The sequence below is a fragment of the Pristis pectinata genome, chromosome 16, assembly GCF_009764475.1.
Source record: "Pristis pectinata isolate sPriPec2 chromosome 16, sPriPec2.1.pri, whole genome shotgun sequence".
Lineage (NCBI taxonomy): Eukaryota > Metazoa > Chordata > Chondrichthyes > Rhinopristiformes > Pristidae > Pristis > Pristis pectinata.
Genome location: NC_067420.1, coordinates 30,839,760 through 30,857,231, shown reverse-complemented (window position 1 = coordinate 30,857,231; position 17,472 = coordinate 30,839,760). Strand labels below are relative to the sequence as shown.

Here is a 17,472-nt window from a genome sequence, read left to right as displayed (position 1 = left end):
GGCCATGATGCTTTTTGTCCCTCCCTAAAGCTTGGCTAAGACGTTGCAAATTTCATTCCATGGAAGAATGATGCACCGATACTCACACACACAGGGAGTGAGGCGCTGTGGGGGTTAACACTTCAGCCCAACACGAATGAATAGGTGTAAAAAGAGCAAAACTAAAACAAAAGGGGGAAAAAAATTATGGTTGGGAATGTAGATTTCTGCTGATTCATCCAAACTGGTGAGCATTCAGAAAAAATGTAGCTTGGGCTGAGAGGTCATAAACAAATCATCAAAGCTTCCACTGGACTTTATTCCTTCCTTGTTTTAATCCATCATTTATAATTGTGTTGGGAACCTTAGCAACCTTCAATATTAATGTTACATCAGGGCTCAGCTGGATGTTGACTACAGGAGCGGATGAACTGTGATCAGTTCATTTCTTGGAGATGGGAGATTCTATCTGCTGGCCTGCCTAAAACCTGACAAAGAAACCACAGCATATGCATGATGAATACCCAGTTCTATGGAAGTCAATCTCTTGATGATTAAGAGCTTGAAGCAAGTGAACATCTTATCACAGTGACAAGACACATATGATTCACTTTAATATAGAAGTGAGCATCCATTCAGTCTGTGAAAATGAATCCTAATCTACTCTGAGGCAATTCAGGAAGATACATTTCTTAAATTGCTTTTTGTTGAAAATAAATGCGTTGTCCTGGAGATTTGGAATCAAGCAGCAATGAGCTGGGTTTGAAAGTAGCCACTGAAATTCAAAGAAACTGGCCGCTTAAATTTGCAAGACAGTTTTGTTCCCCATGACTGGTTTGTCCTGATGGAACCAGTTAAGGAGAATGAATCTCATCCTCTGTAGAGAAGTTGCAAGCAGCAATGAGATTTTATCCAACAGATTTTAGCTCAGCACATCAGTCAAAATATTTTTTTGAAAGATACAGTGACCACAAACAAAAAATACTAATTTTTCCACTTTATTGAAGTAAGGATATTACATGAAAGGGATGGCATATTATTTCTGCTTCTGGCTGCCTAGATAAGCAATATGTCCAAAAAGTTAACCATCTAATCCATTACTTCAGCAATACATTATGCTTGCTATGAAATTTCTTGTGAGGTTGTTGAGTAATAGAACTACAAGAGAGAGATGGGTAGTAGAAACTGATTACAGTCATAGGATTGCAATTGCACAAAAATATGAAAGATGAACTCTGCAATTCTGAAAAGATTAAGACACATGGAAAAAATGGCACTTTCAAACATGAGTTAAATTGGCAAAATCTGTCTTAGTTATTAAAAAGCTGCAATTTTAATCAGAAGCCATTTATATCCTGAGATCAGAAAACCATTGGAATATGGATTTTGAATCAAATGTGCCAAATATTATGTGAGTGACATGACAACACCTTCATTTAAATTCCTCTTTGAGATTTGGATCATTTTAGCCCCAGGAAACAATATTGTAAGCTTGCTTTCCAAAGACCATATGGATTCTACTGCGAAAAAAAGATAAATCATACTGTGACCAGATGGTCATGACTATTTATAATTTTCATTTAAGGACATTACACTGGTCATTTTAAAATATCTAATTGTTTCAGATATTTTTAAAATAGTGTTTACCAGTACTTACCAGAATTGCTTACCAGTAATCAGCACTGTGTAAGCAATTAGTCATCAAAATCAGAACTGTCACAGTCTGATGTAAGAGTCAAAGATGGCATTCAGTAAACAACTGCGACATTAAATGGTGAAGGGTCAAAAAAAACAAGCTGTTAATAATCTGCTTTGCTCCAGCTCAGCTCCTGCTTTATGGTACATTATGTTCCCCAAGTCATCTTCCTTACAGGACAAGCTATAAATGGCATAAACATCCATCTGCACTTCATCTTTAATGTGGAGGCAGTCCATGTCCTGCAGTAACGTAAAACCAAATCCACTCTGACACATTTAACAGTCAAATACTTTTCAAAGTTTTACCACGACCAGGAAGTTTAATGCAATGTACCTGCAGTCTCCCGCATCCAATCATTTATTTGTGGTGAATATGAGTTACTTGAACCCTGCCCTTCCACCATCACAGTTGTTAAAATAAACTGCATTTGGAATGATATAAAAACAAAATCCAGGATGCTATAAATCTATATAAACAACAGTGATCTTTCCTCATTTACGTTCTCATGAAAGATCATTGACCTGAAATATTAACCCTGTTTCTGTCTCCACGGATTCTGCCTGGTCTATTGAGTATCTTCACCATTTAAAGTATTTTGTTTTCATGTAAATTTGATGACTAATATTTATCTTCAGGTCAAAATCACCAGGAATGGATTATTTAGTTATTATCTTTTGTTCTTTTCTTGGAGTTTGCTTTGTTTTCTACTTTACACCATTAGCTACAATTTTTAAATGTCCACATTTCATCTTTTTCACTTCAAATCTTTCTTAAGCTTAAAAAATACAAATCAAATCTTATAAAAGTACATTTAGATGATAAACTGCTGTATCACAGAGAAATTGTTATTTTAAATGAAGTAGAGTTACTAATGCCAATCCAATTCCACAGTTTAAGATCTATCCACGACCATGGTTTCAGAAGTTTATTCTACAGACGCAATAGACAACTTGTAAAGCAATAGGAGTCCTTACATTGGTTCTGAGTTTGTGGCGCAATTTGTTCCCATTTGCTAAACACATCAGTTTGCTTGACAATGCCGAGATATGCCCCTACGTTATTACAAGTGGAACTGTTCCTCTATATCTAACCCGTTACCTCCATCATTTTGAAGATATCTGCAACTCTCCTCAATTTTCTTTTCAGAGAATTCTAGGAATACCGACACATAATTTTTCTGCAATATTCTCTCGCACTTCAGTATTTTTTCATAACGTGGAGGCCATAAGTGTGCACACACCCTCAAAATGTAGTCTAACCAAAGTTCCAAACAAATTCAAAATCACCTTTGCCATTTCACTCCATACTTATAAAAATGAACTTCAGTGCTTTCCATGCATTCTTTAAGGTCTGAACAACCTGTGTTCCGATATTTATTGATTTACAATCCAATATTTGAGATCTCTTTATTCTTTAACACAATTTCTTACCTTCCAAGGAGTAAATACTGTCTTTATTCTTCCTACTAAAATTAAACATCTCATACTGTATAAACTTAATTTGCAACTTATCAGCTGAAGTTGTAAGCCTTATAGAATGCTAATTTAACATTTTCAAATCTTACGTCTTATTTATTGTACATCACTTTCTAATTTATTGTATTCCTTTACTTAAATCCATTTTGCAATATTTGAATATTAGAAATGATTCCAACTGAGACATATTTTCAGAGTTGAAAAAGTCCAATTAAGAATATGAATGTGGGAAACTGTTCATCAGTAATTTTACAAATCTGCTTCTAATAAAAATGTTGGAATAATAGGAAAAAACATTCTTCTGAAGAGGAAAACCAAAAGACTGGAATCTAATAAAAAGTTAAACAGTGAAAGTGAACATATGAACATGACAATTAAGAGCAGGAGGAGGGCATTCAGCTCCTTGAGAATTCTCTGCTAGTCAATAAGATCATTGCCAACTCTGCTTTCCAAACTACTAAAGGTAACCTTTCACTCTTTTGCTTATCACAAATCTGTCCGCCTATACCTGTAAATTATTCAAACAGCCTGCTTCTGCTGCCCTTTGAGGAAGAGAGATCCAAAGACTCACAATCTTCTGAGAGAAAAGAATATGGTCTTTACCCTGTTCAAATGTATGACTCTTTATTTTTAAACAGTGACCCATAGTTCTAGATTCTTCCCAAAAGAGGAAATATCATCTTCACATCCACCCTGTCAAGATCCCTCAGGATCATATGTTTTGTTCAAGTCCCCTCTCGTACAGCCTAGGGTATCCAATGCTTCCTCAAAAGACAACATGCACGTTCCGGGAATGAGTCTCATAAATCTTCTCTCAACTGCTTCCAACTTACTTACGTCCTTCCTCGAATGAGACCAGTGTTATACACTGCACTCCAGATGTGGTGTCAGCAATGCCTTACATAACTGAAGCATAACCTCTCTACATTTGTATTCAATTCCCAAAGCGATAAAAAAAACTTTCTATTGAACTTCTTAATTGCTTGCTGTTCCTGCATACTTGCCTTTTGTCAATAATACACTTGGATGGAGTAAGAACAAACTGAGATAAACAAGATGAAAAAGCAAATGGAAACAACAAAGAGAAAAACAGGTCTTCTTCAAAAATGGATTTCCAAAGAAAATACTCCCAGCTAAATTTAACTTAGTTAATTTAACTTAGTTAACAAAGTTAATTGGGCAAATTTAACTTTGACTTTTGCTGCCCAGCCAATCTCCCCCACCTCAGCAGTGCAAGTTGGAGAAAAGACTTGAACAGTATAAGACTGATACAATAATCTGCATTGCAACCTAGCAAGGTTCTATGTAAGCAGTGGAGTTTCACAAAATTTCCCTATGTGTATGGCTGGGAGGGTGTCTATATTTTGCTTCAGTCACATTAATTGAAACAGAGAGGCTGCAAACATGCACATGACAGGGCTCCAGCAGACTTTCAGCTTCCTAAAGCTCCACATGTCAAAAAATATGAAGTGAATGTTCTACCTCATGTCACTACACTTCTGATTTTACATACACATCGGACGAGGAATTGAAATTTAAGCTATGGTAATAATTAACAATAAAAAAATTGCAGGATCAAGATCTTCACTGTGTTAGTTGGTTCTTTTGCTCTGCACAGTCCCAATGAAACAGTTAAAAGGATGCTTTATTAGCTAGTCCTATTCATGTGGGTATGAAGCAAACTAATTATGCTATAAATATACAATATTCTCTCTCATATAATAAACCAAAGATCAGAGACCAAAAACACAGAATGCTAAAACATATGACATTTATTCAGAAATATTTGAGACACATACAATTTAGTATGATCAGATCTAGATGCATATGAACCTTATAATTTCAGATTTATGTCATCACTAAGGCAATAATTATGTCTCCTTATCTAAGCACACTGCTTCAGTAATGAAAACCATACCATTAAACACATAACATGACTATAAATGTCCTTTTCCACCTCAGCAAGCTCCTATCTTTGTTTATTATCAAAAATTATTTTAAAAATGTGTTCTCTGATGCAAAATGCACTTTGACGCAGAGTAAGTGTGAGTTTTTGTTGCCTGGGGTTTCGATGCTGTTTGTTTTAGTGAAGTCACAAATGACTGCAGTAAAACACTGGAAATGCCAGAGCAGTTAACAGCTTTATCAACTTATCTCCGCCCAGAAAACAATTCCAACAGATCTTTTGAATTCTGATTATGAAAGGCTGCAGTGACACTAGTTGTAAGCTTTTCTTGCTCATTATTTTGCAATGCATAACAGTACACTGTGTTTCAGTTTGCCTCATCACTAGGCTCTTAAATAACACAAGCAATATTTATGATTTTGTTACAATAAAAACAGAAAATGCTGGGGATACTCAGCAGGTCAGGCAGCATCTGCTGAGAGAGAAAGAGTTAATGTTGGCTGAGTATTCCCAGCATTTTCTATTTTTATTTTCAAATGCAGTTTATTGATTTTCAATTTATAATTTTGCTGTTTTCTTCATTTAAAGTACACTAAAGCATCACCTCAATGTAGTGCAGACTTTTACCACTGAAACTTGTTTCAAATTGGTCTGAGATAAATACATTGAAGTAAGAAAAACATCTTTGATTTAATTCCTCTGGTCCTTGGCCCTGCATTACTCATTTGTACCTTTGCCAAAATGTACTTTTAGATTGTTTTGCACTCTAAATCACGTTGAGATAAGGTGCAGTCATTAAAATGGAACTGAATTCCGAAATGCATTGAATGTGGTAAATGGATACAGTGCAGTATTCCAAACCATCTGTAATAGGAGAAACAGCAATTTTAAGAGGTTGTTTACCTCTTTGTCCTGTGTTTCTGCATTACCATTACAAAGGGAGTAATTTCTATCTTCAAATTTTGTGCAGGAAATCTGAAGGAATTCTATAAGGTTCAGAGTTCATAAGCTTACTACTTGCCCACATCCTGCTGATTCTGTTAGGGACTGGGCTACCCTAAAATACACTGGATCCTCAGAAGGTAATCAAAATAGGGATCTCAATGACTTTTTTTGTGCATGCTAATATAACATTAGAAATGTGAACATCTCTAGCAATATATCAATTTGAAGACATTGTTGGGGAACAGGCTCAATGGCCAAATGACCTTCTCCTACTCTGAATCTGTATTATCAGTGATTACAGTCTTAGAATCAGGTGCTAACTGTTGCTCAAACAGAATATAATTTGAGGTTTGTCCATCAAGAGACATCAAATGTTTATCCAAGAGTGGATATATTGGAAGGATCCCTTTATTTCATAACACCCCTGTGCACCTGCCTCACTGATCTGCCTCATGTTTTATGCACTCAGTAATATTTAAAATTTAAAAGAACATGTTCTGTGGCAAAATCCTCATCAATCAGATCAGATTGATTAAAAGTAGAAAAGTGTCTACGTGAAATACAAATGTTGTATTTAATTTTTATATCCAACTACCCTCCTCTGGTGTAAAAATGTAATGAAAACATGTTGAAATGTAACAATTATTATAAAGAATAGAAAAGGTCATTTTCTTTTGCAGATTTATGGATAAGGACTGCTAGCAGAAATGTTAATTGCAAAATATATTTCATTGTAATCATTTTCATTCTTATTTCCATGGCAGTAAAGCAGAATGTAAGATTATATGACTCAACAGGAAATGAGAATCCCGCTACAGTTAATAAAATATTTCCTTAGGAATAGGTGCAGGGTTCACATATTACCACGAACTCTTTAATAAAGCACAGCAGCATTAGGTGGTGAAGTTATGATTTTTGTCCCTTTTTGTTCATTTGCTGGACATGAGTGTTACTGGCAAGTCCAGCTGTTAGTCTCCAGCCCTGACTGCCCTTCAGATGGCAGCGATGAGCCATCTCCTTAAACCACTGCAGTCCATGTGGCGAATTTGACTGGGGAGGGAGCCCAGGACTTTCAGCCAGCCATGATGGCGACTCACAAGAGAGCAGAAAAGATTTACGAGGATGCTGCCAGGACTTGAGGACCTGAGTTATAGGGAGAGGTTGGACAAGCTAGGACTTTATTCCTTGGAGTATAGGAGACTAAGAGGTGATCTTATGGAGGTGTATAAAACCACGAGGGGCATAGATAGGGTGAATGCACTCAGTATTTTTCCCAAGGTTGGGGAATCAATAACTAGAAGGCATAGGTTTAAGGTGAGAGGGGAAAGATTTAAAGGGAACTTGAGGGAAAATTTTTTATACAAAGGGTGGTATCTATGTGGAATGAGCTGCCAGAGGAAGTGGGTTGAGGCAGGTACAATAAGAACTTTTAAAAGACAGTTGGACAGGTACATGGATTAGAAAGGTTTAGAAGGTTACGGGCCAAACGCTGGCAAATGGAACTAGCTTGGATGGGGCACCTTGGTTGGTATGGACCAGTTAGGCCGAAGGGCCTGTTTCCGTGTTGTATAACTCAATGACCCTGTCAGTGTCAGGTGACCAGTCTGGTTTTATTCTTGTTACATCTTGGCACAACAGAATATTTTGTCAGACCACTTCAGAGGACAGTGAATACGAAACCACCAAGCAGTGGACCCATGTTCACACACACACACCAGATCATGTAGAGATGTCACATTTCCTTCCATAAATTGGTTTATTATTGGTTTATTATGGTCACACGTACTGAGTACAGTGAAAATCTTTGTTTTGCATGCTATCCATAGAGAAATAAAGGGAAATAATGGGATTTTAAGAACATTTTGGTAACCTCACTGAAACTAACCTTTCTTTAAAAATTATTTAATTATCAGAATTGACATCATCACCTCTTGTAGTAAAGTTTGAACTTACATCACTAGGTATAAAAAAAGAAAATGCAGGTCAGGCAGCATCTGACAAAGGATCTGTGGTCTCAACAGAAAATACTACTTCTCTTCCCATAGATACTGCCCAACTTGCTGTGCTTTTCCAGCATTTTGTGTTTTTAATTTAGGATTTTCAATATCTGTTCTTTTTTTGATTTTCAACCACATCTCCAAGCCTTTGGGTTATTGTTTCACAAACACAGCCCTTTCCCACAGAACCAAAATAACTTCTGTGTATAATCTGTGGATAACCTTATTATATCAGAATAAGGCAAAAGAATAGTGGGAACGTCAGATACATGTTTAGTTCACTCTCATATGGTGCAATGGGGCTAAGGCTGATGGTATTTCTATGATGCTTCTCCACTTAGTTTGACGATGATCTAAAGACCTCAATAAATTATAATGTTCAGCAGGAATGCACGAAAGTAAGTCCAGAAACCTTATCAATTATGTACATGACAGTGAATATTGATGATGGCACATATGCACAGTAATCTTTTCTACGCTTCAAAGACTGGAAGCGGACACAGGTTGGAATTGTATAAGAACTCATCTTGATACATTCATTCTGTTAATATGGAATGTTACTGTCTTGCATGTAGCAATCTGACATTGTCAATGCCATCAGTGGCTCCAGATTCATTCTCCACAAACCTCAAAGAAGGTTGATCACTATTTTGGTTCATCTCTCCAGTCTTGTTTTAGTCTGAGAAAAAGTCAAGATTTACCTCTTAAAATTAAAAGTGTGCATAAAAAATGATTTACCCATGACAATCAAAAAGCTGCAGATGATGGAAATCTGAAATGAAAACAGAAAATGCTGGACACACTCAGCAGGTTTGGCAGAATCTGTGGCAAAGAGAAACAGTGAATGTTTCAGGTCAAAGCTCCTTTGTCAGAACTGGAGAAGGGAGTAAACTAGTTTTAAGTAGCAGAGAGGATGAGGAAGCGATGGATAAGACAAAGCAAATATCTGAAAGGGTGAGCCTGAAAGGGTGTTGTGATGAAATGCTGCTGACAAAACTATCTTATTGATAGATTAATGATGGTGGTTAGAGAGGCAAAACAAGCAAAAGAACATGCAAAAGCTGTGAAATGCAGGTCAGAGCTGTAGGATTTCTCTTCGTACTTTTCATCTCTTTCCACCCTCCCTGCAATTTAAAACTAATTTGTTTTCACTACTTCCCAGTTCTGATGAAGGGCCTTCAACCTGAAATGTTAATTTCTGTTTCTCATTCCACGGACGTTGCCTAACCTGCTGAATGTTTCCAGCATTTTCTGCTTTTATTAATGATTTGCCTTTGGTATTATTAATGGCAAAAAAACCAATGAAATAGAAGTTCAATTTCTGATACATGCACTGAATGGTTTCAATAGGACAAAATTTGCAAGTGGTTGCTACCTAGTGCATGTAAAACATAAAATAACACAGAATAAAAATTAATTTATCTCAATAATCTTACCTACAATTTATTGTCAACTAAAACAATACTGATGTGCAAAAAGATGTACCCTTCTATTCAACTTGACCTCTCTGTTTATTTTCATATTACTGCAGCACTGACATTCAGAAATTGAAGGGTATATTCAATTCAATTCAGAAATTGAAGGATATCTGGATAGCTGTGGCTTGATTCCGTGAAAAGAATTAATATGATACATTTCAAGTGGATGAAACTCTAAAGTGTGTCAGAAAGAAAGCTTATGTAATGTAAAAGCTGATATAAATTATCCGCAGGAGTTGACATGACAATGAGGCCAGCTGGCAGGTAAAAAGAGAAAAAAAAATTACAATTTCAGTAAAAATTTGCAGCTTTCAGCAGGAGGTTTAATTAATGGATGATCCACACAGCTAACAAAGTGATCTAATTGCCTGAACGTTCCCAATTTATGGTGGCGATTTTCCTGTACATACGCGTCATGAGCATGTCAACATGAAAGCAACAATGTAACATCACAGGCACGGCTTCTGAAAGCAGTCAAGCTACGTGGCATGTGGCATTCTCCATGAGGCCACCTCATGCGAGTTCTCCCAGCTACTGTGTGAAATAAAACCAAGCCTGATGTGGAGGTGGGTTTAAAGGTTCGCCAGTATCTTTTGGATTTCCTAGGTAATTCCTAAAGTTGGTATTGAATTTCTTCTGTGTTGTGTGAAAATGAGTTGCAAAAACAGAAAATGCTGGAAACACTCAGCAGGTTATGCAGCAGCTTTGGAAAAACAAAGGTTTTTCAACCCAAAACATTAACTCTGTTTCTCTTTACTCAAATGCTCCTTGACCTGCAGAGTATTCCCAGCATTCCCTGTTTTTATTTCAGTTTTCCAGCATCTGCAGTTTTTTTGTTGATATTCATGAAAATGAGTTTTCCCATTTGTAAAAATTTCGTGACCAAGGTAACAAACCTCAATATTGTGCTCTATTGTTCATACAGAACTATTTTCTGATGACAAACAGTGATAGAGGCAGCTGACACATCCATGTAAAGCATACATGATCTTGAGGAATAAATCTGGAACCAGGATCTGACCCAGAGAAATAAGCCTCACTCTGTTGCAAAATCAGCTTGGGCCTTCAGACATGATCTTTGCGGTGGTTGAACTTTTGGTCTCACGATGATACTAGACTCATGGGCCATGAATACACAGCATCGGCCCGCTTGTTTGTTTCTAATACCTGGTCATTATTTAATTGGAATTGATCAGCTGAAATCTACAGAATGAAAATCAGGCCACTTCTACACTCAGTAGCCAATCTGCCCCTTTCAATTACTTCCCAGGAGATGAAAACTCCTCCAACTATTAGGCACTGTGCTTTGTTCACCTTTTCCATTCCTCCCTCCATCCCATTAGATAGACCTGGTCCCATCTGCTCAACACCCACATACCTGTCCACCTGGGCTTCATCTCCCTTGGCCGACTTTTACTGTCCTCTTCCCCACCGGCTCCATCTTCCCATCATCTCTGCCTTATCTGGTTCCACTTATCACCTTCCAGCCTCCGCCTCTACCTTTCCCCTTCCCTCCCCCCCCCCCCCCCCCCCCATCTGCCCAACATTTTTCCTTACTTGTTTCCACCTATCATGCACCAACCTCTGCCTCAAAATTCCCCCTTGCCCACTTGGCTCCAACTGCCCATCACCTCCCATCTCACTCGGTTCCACCTATCATCCACCAGCCCCTGTCTCACCCCTCCCCCTCACCTCTTTATGCAGGGCATCTTCCCTCTACACTCTCAGTCCTGATGCAATGTTGACCATCGCTTTGCCTCCACAGATGCTGCTTGACTGCTGAGTTACTCCAGCAGTTTGTTTTATGCTACAGATTCCAGCATCTGCAGTCTCCATACTACTCTCAGCCTTATGCCACACTAAGAGAGCATTCACTGGAAACTAAACTAGCCAGAACGAGATATTTCCCTGAATAGATCCAATATTTAGAACCTTCCCAGGCACTTAACCACTTAACAACTTAATACTAAAAACCATACTATTTCCACGACTTCCAGTAATTGCTGAACAACAAACTCTATTTGTTTACACGTTTTCCATTGAATTGACTTAATTTCACAAAGAAAGTCTGCTCAAGTTTTGTTTTTCCACTGATGATCTTCACTAAAATAAGTAAGTTTTTGAAATGATATTCTGATCAGAGCCATAAACAAAGCAAGTTCTTATACATTGTCCATTGCAGACCATAGACAGATCACATTAGTAACCAACTCACAAGTGGAGCAGACTGCTCAATGAGTGCACCCAGAAATATTACACTCACTTACACTTGGGAGTGCTTACGAAAATAGGCTTTATTTAAAACTATCACAGACAGTATTACAGACATAAAATGTAAGATTTTCTGTGGCTCCATATAGGTTTTATATGGGAGAGTACCAGGAGCTTTAAAAGACTAAGTCACTTTCAGTCTTGTCACATCTCATTACATGTATATCATTCCTCAAGTCAGAAGCATTTCGAGCTCACTGGACCAGTTCTAAACTACATGGTTCATTTTGCTGATCATCACCTGTTCACATCCGTGTGTTGCTTCTGACAATTTCCTGCCTGGGGGAGCATAAGTTTTCTTTAGAAAGACATTTCTGGCTGACTGCTCATTCGCACTTACCTGGCTAGATACAATGCTGGTCGCAAGTCCTTCTGATGGCTACCTTGTGTTACACTGTCAGAAGTCTTCAATGCAGAGTTGTAGTACTTCCAACAGCACCTCTAAGTGAACAGGTTGGCAGAAGAGGCACTTGATGCCAAATGAGGCCAAAGAACTGCAAAATAAATGAGCAAACAAAAACATATATTTGACCTCATGGTAACAACATTAGCACTTTAATTTTTAAAGCCAATACTTTCTTAATTCTTAACCCATTCCAATTTCAAGGACCAAAAAATCAGAGGACTGATTTAAATTGATAAAAGGGAAAAGCTGCAAATGTTGGAAATCTGCATTAACAACCAAAAATTGCTGGACCTGTGGCGATGAAAACTGAGTTTATGCTTCAGGTCAATAACCTTTCATCAGAAAGGTTCTCATGAAAGATCAGTGACTTTGTTTTTCTCTCTCCACAGATGCTGCCTGATCTGCTGAAAATTTCCAAAATTTTCTGTTTCTATGACTGATTTAAATTTCTTTGTTAAAATTACCTTAAGAATAGATTTTCTAGATGATTCAAAAACAAGGCTTTGAATTAATATTTTGCAGCTTTACAGTGTTAAGTATTTCAAAATATAATTATTGAAATTTCAAATTACAATCTGGGATAATCATTTCAGCATTGACCTGAAATATCTTCGTTTGTTGTTGCTTCAAACTGGTTAATGTCTCAGATAAAAAAGCTGGTGGCATTGGTGAATGACCTGAGAGAGGTAATTTTAAGGGCAGAGAACAAATGGAACAGGATTGGATCATTCAGAACATCAAGCCTACCTTGCCATTTTTGTAGCCACCTGTTAAATTTTAGCTCCAAGCCTTTTCCCCAATAAACCTTCCTGTTCAAAGGATACCAGCTCAACCTCTGCTGTTTGGTTTGGACTCCCAATGAGACATCTCATTCAAGCCCAAATACTGTCTGAAATGACTTTTTACTCATAGCTTTCTTTTGATCAGCTTCCATTCTTGCTGCTGAATATCAACTGCATTGCTTTACAAGTGAGAAATAATTTATTCAAAAATAAAAACAGAAGATGTTGGAAATACTCAGCAGGTCAGGCCACATCTGTGGGAAGAGAAACAGAGTTAACTTTTCAGCTTGAAGACCCTTCTTCAGAGCTGGTTCAGAAATAGAAGAAGCCTGTTTAGATGATTTTCACAAATTATTCTGGTTGTCTAAATATTTCCAGTCATAGAATGCTCCAAGGGAAACAACTATTAATGCAGCCATTTCTGGAAGGGATGGCTCATGCAGAAGTCTTAAAGATAGCAAAAGCCCTGTCTCACTTGCCATATAACTACCTGTGGAATTTGCAACTGTGGAAAGCACAAAAAACATTTGCAGAATTGGAGCAGCAGCTAGGAGAGATCAATTAACAATTAATCTATAAATAATTAATACTCACTTTAATTAATGTTAATTAGTGGTGGAGGTGGGAGGGAGTGTGCCATTGGGATGGGGTGGCAGGGTTCAGGATCTGTACCTCCTGCTAACTTTTGTTTGGCCCTGAAAGGCTAAATGAGGGCATGAACTGGGAGCATTGAGGTACAAAATGACAGCAATGGCTTCATGGTCCGCAGATGCCAACGCTATCAACAGCACTGTGATTCAGCCCACAGGTTAACACATATTAACAACATTTAAAAGGTACTTAGACAGGTACATGGATAGGAAAGGTTGAGAGGGATATGGGCCAAACGCAGGAAAAAATGGGACGAGCTCAGATGGGAATCTTGGTCAGCTGGACCAGTTGTGCTGAAAGGCCTGTTTTGTGCTGTATGATTCTCTGACATGTTGCAGATATCAGTGTGGAGCGCTAAAAGCATCACAGCACTCAAAAAAGTGGATCCAATAACCTCATTTTCGACGTGCTAGTGAAAAGACATTATAGCTGCACATTTTAATGTCAACACGAGAGGGAGCCTTGATAAGAGTGAGCAAATTGTTGTAACTATGCTCCTGGGACTCCCCTCGTATGGGAAGCAGCAGCCAGAATGTTCCAGAGACTTAGAAATAAACACAGCCATTATATCGCCAGGCTGACCAAAGGCTTATCGGATGAAACAGTCTTGAAATTGTGCATTTTGGCATAAAACCTTCTTAATAAAGATGTTAGATACCCTGTTAAATGGCAAAATGTCAATTCATCATACTGCTAATATTCAGATAGCAACAACATTCATATGTGTAAAATATAAATTACATTCAGCAAGGGGCTTTCATCTGAGAAATCCCTAGTTATAATTTTTACTGTTTGCTTTTTAATGTTCAGAAAATCTAACCTTTGCGATTGGATTATTAAAATTGAAATGTCAAAAATCTGAAGAAATTCTACTTCCCATATATTTGTCATAAAAGTACAAACCAACTTATCAAAGTTTAACATAATTTAATTGCTTAATTTTCTTTTTTTCTATCGTGTAGTTGAAAAAGTAGCAGGAATCCAATTGCACCTATGTTAAATCTGATGAATTTTAAGCTGTGTGTTGCACCGTTAACGCTAAACACTACACACAGTCCTACCTGATCCAGAATTTCTTAAGCTGAGGTAGCTGCCTGGTACATTTCTATTTCCCAAAGGCAGTACTTTATGACTAGTAGAAATGTAGGCCTGTATAAATGCATGAGCAGGGTATCAAGAAAGTGGTAATGGACTTCTGTTTTGCTAATATTGCTTCTCTTAGTTTTACTCCCTCTCAAGTGATTTAACTTGAAATTGGCTACAAACACACACACACACACACAACTTTTGTTTGTTCCATACTGTTAAAGGTATAGGTCAAATTGTCGAATTAAGCAAGATAAGAAAAAAAAGCCTTTCACCCATCTCGGAATCCCTCCATGTGCATTAGAACAAATAAATTATGCTTAAAAGAGTCTCTGTTCTAATGTTAGAAACACAGCAGCTAGTTTGTGAACAAGCTCCCACAAACAGAGGTGTGATAACGACCAGGTAATCTGCTGATAGGTTTTGCTGAATAAAGAAAACATTCTTCCAGGATACCAGATAGAACTCCCCACTCTTCTTACAGAGCTAGTAAAGATACATCTCATTCATTTGCAATTATGATGCCTTGTAACTGATTTCCTGAAGTAGCACAAGTTATTGAATATAACAGGATTCTATTCATTTGATAAATAATTTCAATTATATTCTATTACAGAAGAATAGAAGTATTAATCTTGAGGCAGCATAAAGAGAAAAAAAATACAGAAGTGTGACGAAGGCAAGCCAGAACCACACAGCAATATGATTAAGGCTGCTGGCTCTGGACAGGTTGTATAATGTGCTACTCATTGCTGTTGTCCCAGCTGCTGTCCAATTGGAAGACTCAAGCAGTACCGGGTCGGCACCCAATCAATGAAGTGCTGTGTAGCTGAAGAATGCTCAGTGTTGTGCATTGCGGTAGATGGGTTATTTTAAAAAGCCTTTGAATCACAGGAGAGTAGCTAAGTGAGATACTTTGAAATAAAAGAGGGTCAGAAAAACAAACTGAAACTAGGGCAACTATCTAATATAGGAGAGTAAAATTCCATCATTAATAAAAACTCTTAATAGTGCATTCTTAAAAAAAAGGAAGTAATGGAAAACATGAGTGCTGCAAAATAACAAGTTCTGACTTTTAACACCCTGAGAAGCAGCATTCAGTTATCTCATCCTAACTTTTAAGACATTCAACCTCTAGGTTTACCATCAATAATGTGCTGAAGTGTGAATTTATATCCAGTGTAATAGAAAAAGTGTGTTGGGAATCTGTCTCATTTCAACAGCATTCAAGATGCTTTGTGAATTTAAACAAGGGACTGAAAACGTGAAGTACTTTGTAAATCAGATCTATTTTGACTGATCACTTTGAGTCAAAACCCAAGCAAAGAGAGAAACTTAAAAATGATTTTTGAAATAGACAGCTCAGCTCCATTTCAAGAAAGCCTTTTAACTTAGTATTTGACCTTCTTAATGATGGAATGCTTGCCCTTGGAATATAGCAAGAATATCAATATTTTTTTCAAACAGCTAATGATAGCTGCAACATTGACGAGCAGATATCAGCCTACTTTGATTTTATTTAGACCCTGTCATGTGTGAAGTACTTTCATCAGTAACTGAGGGAGCAATTACAATGCCTTTTATATTTACAGAATTCCTCATATCTAGCATCTTGAAAACAATTTCCTTGTCAGGATTACAATTTGATATCAATATTTCCATGAAAATGTTCTGCACTTGCAAAGGGTAAAATAGCGGCAAGGAGGGGAGGGAAGGGGTTCCATTATTCCACTGAGAGGAGGGAGTGGGTCTTGTGATGGACATGACTTTCCAGGAAAGCTCCCTGTGGGAGGACATTCGAAATGCAGGTAATGAGAAACAGCCCTGTTATGAAGCATTTCGAGGCTGGATGTTTCTGACATGATGCAAGTTGCTCTGTCTATGTCAATCTGCCCAGTAACATCAAATACCCCTTACACTGATAATGAGGAAATCCTGAGATGCAAATACTGTTCCTGAAAGGCATTTAATATGGACTGTGTTTGGTAAAACACACACAAAGTCACGTTCACTAAGAGAGAATGTTTTCTGGAATACACAGAGAATGTTGGATATTATTTAAAGTTCAGTTTCAGCTAAAGTGCAGAGACCAGCAATTTGTTGTTTATTTCACCCACTGATCTTTTAACCATAACAACCACAATCGCTCAGTACATGTGGCCCTGTGACTGTAACTTTTTCCATCAAGAACAGACAGGATAGAGAAGCCTCTTCAAAAAGCGCTGAGAAGATCCATAAAAGTGTAAAGGAAAAAGGCAGCGGATCTGAGAAGAAAACACAAGGTAACAGTGGTAGATTACCTAACCACCAAGTACTCAGATCTATCAACTAGCAACCAAGAGGAGAAGGATGAAGGACCACCAAGTATGTCATTCAAATTCTGTCAAGACAATCATTTGATCATCTTGGGTTTTTACAGATATAAGGATTGATACAAATTGTTTTTAATGTCTATTACAGCCAGCAAACTAACTACATCTGTTCTGATGAAAGGTCATTGACCTGAAAAGTTCAGTGTACTTCTCTCTCCACGGATGCAACCTGAGCAGCTAAGTATTTCAAGTATTTTCTGTTTTTATTTCAGAGTTTCACCATCTGTAGTATTTTGCTTTTGAACTAATCTACACGGCAGCAACTGCTCTCAGGTGGTGTCCAATAAATGGGAATTTCAATCCTACAATTCCTGACTGGGTTCCACAGAAGCAAGCGGCAGTTGTTGAAGCTTCATTGGATAGTCTGTCTGTTTCATCACGGCCAGCAACAACTAGGTCCAGGGTCGAGTTGGCTCCAATGCGGC

The 17,472-nt window shown here is 37.6% G+C and overlaps 1 protein-coding gene across 6 annotated transcripts in view; it reads right to left on the bottom strand.

Annotated features, from left to right (window-relative positions):
* LOC127578703 (disks large-associated protein 4-like) overlaps positions 1 to 17,472 on the bottom strand; it is a 435,166-nt gene that overhangs the window by 211,572 nt on the left and 206,122 nt on the right. For all 6 annotated transcript variants that reach the window (XM_052031016.1, XM_052031018.1, XM_052031017.1 and 3 more), the window contains one exon: positions 12,091 to 12,244. The gene's annotated coding sequence lies outside the window, so the exon portion shown is untranslated. The remainder of the gene's footprint in view (positions 1 to 12,090; positions 12,245 to 17,472) is intronic.